Consider the following 7,944-nt stretch of genomic DNA (forward strand, 5'->3'; position numbering starts at 1 on the left):
CAAAATATCCTTTCCTTAATTAATTCATTTAGGAATCAAGCACAAATAAGGCATTCAGCCCTAATATCATCTTTCAAAAAACATTCCTTTATCCCCATGGCAATGTGTCATCACAGACCTCTGCCATGCATTTACCATCAATCACAAGGACTTGGAATAATCATCCAAACCACAATTCAACAATTAGTTTAATGCAAAAGCATTTAGGGAATTATTCGATCAACCAATAAAACAATGGTACTCTTTGCCGAACATTGCATAACCCTTCCATCGCATATTTGCTCTCCCCCTTGGGATCAAGTAGCGATGCCATGCAAAATTTTACTTAACACTTGGCTAAGGCATATGTTAAGGTTTCAAACACTATACAAGACGTGAGTCCTATCATTTCAATGTGAGACAATCAATCTGGCAAGAGAATTTATGCCTCTTCTCTAAGTGACATTTATCTTTTAGCCTTTCCCTAGCGCAATACTATGCGGAACTTTTAACTTGGCCTTATCTTCCTTTCTCCCAAGGCAAGGAATGCGAGAAAAATTTTCAACTCCTATATGATGCAAGAACATCTTTCAATGTAAAATAATTCCCAAATTTATTATGCAAGTTGTGCTCAATTCATGGTTTGGCATCACAAGGTAATTTTTTTAAAATTGTTATTAAATTGTGAAACCTTCATAGGAATGGATGCAAGGCTTTAATGCAAGATCATTTCATGTACCATTGATGTATGTTTCATATAATATTTCCCCATGCATGTACCGTCTATGCACATTTGTGAAACTTAAACAATATTTTCCTAGGTAAAGACTAACCAAAAACTTATCAATGCTTGATACTTTAGAATCTTGTATGCTACTTATGCTATGCATGGATTTTAAAGCCTGGCAACGCGAAGCAATCTACTTCGCTTGATACATGCACTTCGCAAGCTCCATCTTTGAATACTTGAGATGAGATTTATCATTTTCAATGTCCTATTCTTGTGCGGCATAGAACGGCCCTAGCATATCTCATGCGGAAATCAAGCAAGCATCTATTAATTTGGAACTACATTACTTACGGCCGGTATCATAGTTGGATTGGCAGTGATGCCCTTGCTCAAAGCTCCATTGCTTGTTGAGGGATTTCCATCTGCACGCAACAATTTTTGCTTGGGGGCCATCCCCGATTTTCATCTCCCTTGGATGCAAATCACACAAGACTTCCGCATCTTATACTCAATTAGTGGGGGCCAATTGGGGAGTGAAAAGCGCTTGCGATTGAAGGATAATCTTGCAAAATTGAAAAGGGGGGGATGTGTGGTAGAGGTGGAATGGTTGTGGTGGTGGTGTTCGCCACCTCTTACGATGTGCATGGTAGCAGGCGGACTGGGGTCAAAGGCCTAGGGAGGGGTGGTAGGCCTGTGGCCTCCCCCTTGACACCATCATCATCATCATTTTTCTTCTCCCTGTCGTCTTCCACTTTACCTACTCCTTCTCCCTCTTCAACGTCTCCTTCTCATCCATGTCATCACTGGCTCTCTCATCTTTCCCCCCACCACCTGCCGGTGATGATACGGGGGGAAAGGCTAAAAATTTTCAATTATTTTTAATGAAAATTTAGGGGGTTTCTTATGGCCCATGAGTAGGGAACATTACAGATGTGTTGGAGGATGAAATTTTACATAATAAAAATGAGTTTTTAGAGGATAGTGATCTCATTCAACCAATATTGAATAAAATCACTCAACTACAAATAGATAAAGCTAATGTAGAGCATGAAGCATTAAAGAACTAGAAGTTGGCTCAATCCTTACAGCTATATTATAGCAAAGAGATGAATCATTTAGAAGATATTGTGATTCAAATTGAGAATTTCTTAAAAGAATTATTCACTATTTAGATTGTCATATACAAGGAGAAGAAAATTAAAATCTTCACTTATTGATACTTAAATTGTAACGAAAGAAATGGAGGTGAACTTGTCATTATCATCAATGTCTTGAGTGTCATAATCAAATTTTACGATGTTATTGCTAGAATTTGCATGACCAAAGTAAGAATAAATATGCAGGTGCAATATATTGTTTAAAGGACTCACAAGTGTCAATGGGAAAGCAAGGTGTATTAGATCATTACATGGTTGATATCACTGAGTTTTCACCACCAAAGGAGTCTTCCAAGGCATTGGTTGTGTATCAAATGTCCTTTAGACCTCCACCTCAATATTCACCATTTGAGGTGAATGATGAGCAATCTACAGGAGTGGGTATTAGGCTACATCGTGTACCCATGATGCGATCTAGTGAGGTACCAATGATTTAGCCTAATAGGGTTCAGAGACAGCTTATGTGTGTAATTCTAAAATTGAAATAACAAGTTTTGAAGTGGTGCCCAATAAGTTTCTATTATTGGGTAGTCAATTACAGGGTATTGCTTTGGAGAAATTACACAACATTATTAAGAAATAATATCATGTGTTTGCCTAGAGCTATGTAAATTTGAAAGGCATGAAACCTGATTTGTGTCAATATCATATTGATATTGAGCCTGGTGTTAGACTTATATGCCAGCATTAATGGCACACAAATCCTAATTATGCTGATAAAGTGCATGCTGAATTTACTAAGTTGTTAGATGTGGATTTTATCTAGCATGTTGTGTACAGTGAGTGAGTTTCCCTATTGTCATTGTTCATAAGAAGAACTCTAGTAAAATTTGCATATGTGTGGATTATCGTGCATTGAATAAGCACACTCGTAAAGATCATTTTTCTTTGCCCTTTTCTAACCAATTGTTAGATCAAGTGGTAGGACATCAATTATACTCTTTTATGGATGGGTTTACTCATATAATGAAATTCCCACTAACCCCGAAGATCAATCCAAAACTATTTTCACTACAGAGTGGGGCACTTTGGCTTATAAGGTAATGCCATTTGGTTTGTGTAACGTACCAAGAGAGCAATGATAGCAATTTTTGAAGATTTTTTAATTAAATGGATGGAAATCTTCTTAGATGAGTTCTGTGTGCATCGTGATGAAGAAAATATGGTTAATCATTTGGAAGAGATGTTCCAATGTTGTGAGAGTACATAAATCTCTTTCAATCCAAAGAACTGTGTTTTTGGAGTGCCACTGGGCATTTTATTAGGCCATGTACTTTCAAGTCATAGCATTCCAATGGATATGGCAAAAGTACAGAAAATTATTGATTTACCTACACCATAAAATTTGAAGCAATTACGAGGGTTTCTTGGTCATCTAAATTTATATCGGCGGCATTTTATCGCGTTGTTTGTACCAGTAGCTTCAACTTTAACCACCTTACTCACGAAGAATCAACCTTATGATTGGGATTCAACATGCCAAGATGCATTTGAGAAATTAAAGTTTAAGTTAGTGGAAGGACCAATTTTGGTTTACTTGATTGGACTAAAGAGTTTCATATTTATGCCGATGCTTCTATGGATATAGTGGGAGTTGTTTTGTGCTAAGAAAATGATAAGAATATTGATAATCCAATTTATTATGCTTGTCATAATTTAATTGATGCGGAGAAAAATGATACCACAACTAAGAAAGAGTGTTTATCGATGGTGTTTTTCATTACTAAATTTCGACATTATTTATTGGGCAACAAGTTTATCTTCTATGTGGATCATCAAGCATCGAAGTACTTGTTAAATAAACCTGAACTTAGTGGCCGAGTTACAAGATGGATGCTGCTTTTTCAAGAGTTTGACTTTGAAGTAATTACTTGTGTCAATTGATCACATATTCTTGCAGACACCATATGTGTCAGTTAATTTACTAATGATACAAAGAAGGGTGTAGATGATGATCTACTTGATGCTCAATTTTTTGAAGTTTCCATCACAATACCATGGTATGCGGATATTGCCAATTTTCTTAGTACGGTTGAATACTCACTAATTGCAACTAAGTATGAACACCATCGTATTTTGTTGCAGCCAAGATCTTACGTTTTGATATCCAACTATCTATATAAGTATTTTCCTGATGAGAAAATTAATTGAAGGTGTGTTGATGAAGATGAGGTACCATAGATCTTAACTGTGTTACATGATGGACCTTATGGCGGCCATTTTACAAGAGATTTAATAGAGCAGGGAGAGTGCTTTTTGCTCGTTACTAGTGACCTATATTATAGAAGGATGCATATGAACATTGTAGGAAGTGTGATAAATATCAATGTATTAGGAGACTGACTAAATGTTTTGCAATGCCATTAACCCATGTCTTAGCCCTTGTACCTTTTGAGAAGTGGAGTATAGATTTCATTGGTCCAATTGATCCACCTACATGATATCATCTAATATATATATTTTGGTATGTACTGCTTATGTAACTAAATGGGTGGAAGCTAAAGCACTTAAGACTAATTTTGGTAATGATGTCACTCTATTTCTTTATGAGAATATTATTACTTGCTTTGGTTGTCCACTAGAGTTAGTGATTATGGATCTCATTTTTTGAATAATTTAATTTCAAAATTTATGGATCTTTATAAAATCAAACGTTGAAAGTCTACTCCTTATTATCCTTGAGCCAACAGTGTTGTAAAGGTTACTAATCATATTGTGATGACAACTTAATCAAAAAACAGTAGCTGAGAATAGACATGATTGGGATGAGTGCACTTCCTAGAGGCACTCTGGGCATATCGAACCACCTACAAGATGACGATTAATAACACACCTCTTAGTTTGGTTTATGGGAATGAAGTTGTATTTTCTATTGAATTGGAAGTTCCTAATTTTTGTGTTGCATTACCTAATCGCCTTGGAGAGCAGGACTCTCTTATTAATCGCTTGTGTAAGTTATTTAAACTTGACAAGGATCGTATGTTTGCTTTACAACATATCGAATCAAATTATAAACAATGGAATTATTGGCATGATAGACGCTTGAAGCTTAAAGACTTTTAGAAGAATGATTTAGTTTTATTGTATAATATTCGTTACTATAAATTTCTAGGGAAACTTTGTATCCATTTCATGTAATGAGGTTTATGATAATGTTTCAGTGGATATTCAAGTGTTAGACGCAATACATGAATCCTTTCAAGTTAATGGTCTTTGCTTGAAACCTTTTGTGACTTATTTGGGAAGTTTGGATCAAATGGTGTAGATAAAATCATTCGAATGTTTTTCTTGCTCATTTTGGTGTTTTGTTTTGTTTTGTTGGGGGCAGGGAGGGGGGGGAAGAAGGGAATTCTTCATGGGATGTAGGTATGAAGATTCTGTGAACGGATGCCCTGAGACCTCACCTTGATACCGATAGTCATGATCCTATGCATGCGGGACCTTATAGTATTCCTCGATTTTAGATGCACGACAAGTTTTTGTATGCTCCATAGGGTGAGATGTGTTGTGTGTACATAGAAAGTAGGTGCATGTTTGCAATGCTTAATCTTATATAGTTCTATTAATTCACTAATTAAACCATTGAAGAAATGGGAACCTCGATCACTTATTAATTCTAGTGGGCAACCAAAACGTGTTATGATATTTTCATACATAAACTTACCCACCTCAATAGCTTTATTAGTCTTAAGCACTTTTTCTTCTACCCACTTAGTGATATAATCAATACAACTTAAAATATATCGATTAGATTGATATCATGTAGGCAGATCAATTGGACCCATAAAATCAATTTCCCATTTCTCAAAATGTGCTAATGCCAAGATATGGGTCAAAGGTGTAGCAAAAATTTTAGAAGGCTGACCAGACCTTTTACATACATCACATTTTTGGCAACAATAATGATCATCCTTAAATAAAGTAGGCCACCAGTACCCAGCTAATAGAACCTTTCTTACTATTAATTCACCAGCAAAATGGCCACCACAAGGCTCATCATGCAATGCTTTGAGAACCAATGGAACTTCATCTTCCCTTACACATTGACGATAAATGCATTCTCTTGGAAATAATTTATATAAATTAGCCCCTAATAATTCATAGGAGCATGCTTGCATCAATATCTGTCACTTTTTCAATTTATTTGCACTAGGTGGATACCGAGTTATGCTAAGAAAATCAACAATATTAGCATACCATGGAACTTGCATCTCCACAGTAGCTTGCATAGAATTGAGACTGAGAAGCCGTAGGTGGGGTCAAAAATAAGTCCATAGATGTGGAAGGGTATCACAAAGATCCAATTCAAGTGGAAAAACCTTAACATTTGAAAAGAGAATATTCAAAAAGTTGAAGGAGGATGTCATGGTGGGAAGTGGAGTTTGAGCAAGAACAAAGAGAAAAACACACAAACAGGGTGCCATATTGCATGAGTATATTGATGATTTTTCTATAGCACTTGGCCTAATTTTAAATATCATTTGGTTGCAGACAATCACTTCTCTCATCTCCTTCCTCATCATTCCATTCTTGAAGAGCATTCTTGGGCATAGAGAGAGAGAATTTTCAGTAAGATTAAGGGAAAATTAGAATAGAGAAAAACGTGGGAGATTAAAAGACTTAAAGATTGCGGAGTGTAAAAGGAGAGTAGGAGCAAGCATCAGCATCATCAAATATGGCTAAAGATATTTCTTTCTCTCATTAATCTAGTGTGTCAAGTTCTATTAAAGATTGAATGAAAAATGCATAGTTTGAATGATTTTGTGTTGAACACATTAAATTTTGATCTTTGAGTTTCAAATGGATGAAAAGAAGTTAAATTCTTACATTGGATGGATTAAAATAATAAGACTATGCTTCTACTTCAGACGAGATGTTCATAGGTTCAACAGTTTGTGACGAACAGCGAGCTATAAGATAGACTCAAAATTGTATTTTTAGGCCATAATTATGGAATATTAAGAGTTTTGAGGAGTATTAATGAGAAATGAATTAAAATAGAGCGAAAACATAATAAAATGAACCTAGGGATGAAGTTTAACCTTTTGGAGATGAATCCATTAAGAGATATAAGCATTTTAGTGATAAAAATGATAGTTTGTCAAGAGTGCTTTATCTAGTAACTAAGAACTCGTAGCTTTTGATTGATCTGTGTGTTGCCCCCTCTTTTCTAACATCCCCATGATCAATCGTTCAACTGGTTTCAAGTGTATTGGAGCTTTTGGTCGAGAAGAACATGACTTGTGAGTCAATGGATTCATTATGCTCTCTACACTAGATTCTATATCCTTGTGTGATACTAAAGTATTAGAGCCTTGTTCTTCAGCTAAAATGATAGTCTTGGAGACAACCAATGGCTGTGACTGTATGGGTTTCATCTCAAAATTGGAAGTAGTAACTTTTGATTCAATGGAGTGGTCAATTCAGAACTAGAGAACCTACCAAGCCCTCGCAAGGCAACACTTAATCCTTTTATAACACTCACTTTTTATTTTAGCTCCAACCTTCACTTATTTTTATTTTTTAGCTAAATGCCACCCCTAGGAAGACAAGGCATCGGCCCCAACTCATCCCCAGGAGCCTACCAGGCCTTTGCAAGGCAATGAACAACTACTCAAGGATGTTTCTTTCTCTCTTTTTTACTTTTCTATTTTTACAAGGGTTTGAACCCCCTTTTTACACACCTTTGTATTTTTTTATCCTTTAGCTATTCATGATTTTACTTCTTCGCATATATTTGTTCTAGCAAGCTTTTCTAACTACTGCACAACTAACAAAACTCCTAAAATGGCCATCTAGCAGGTCAGCAATGCATGGTCACTAGAATTGCCTTTTAAAATAGGTCTTTTAGTGCCTGACAATGCCTTTGCAGGAGGCAACAATTGCTCAGACCTCCCATAGACATACCTAACCTAAACCTGGGACTTCATGCCTTGATTACCATCCCCAACAAATGAAAAGAGAGTAACCCTTACATACCCATATATCATTATCTACTTAAGGGAAAAAGACTCGAAAAGGGGATGAAACCACTTGGAATGGCCATAAGAAGCTCCTCTACACCAAAGGCTCCCGCTA

The sequence above is a fragment of the Lygodium microphyllum genome, chromosome 21 (genome assembly GCF_053477565.2).
Source record: "Lygodium microphyllum isolate KBCC chromosome 21, Lygodium_microphyllum_v1.1.10, whole genome shotgun sequence".
Lineage (NCBI taxonomy): Eukaryota > Viridiplantae > Streptophyta > Polypodiopsida > Schizaeales > Lygodiaceae > Lygodium > Lygodium microphyllum.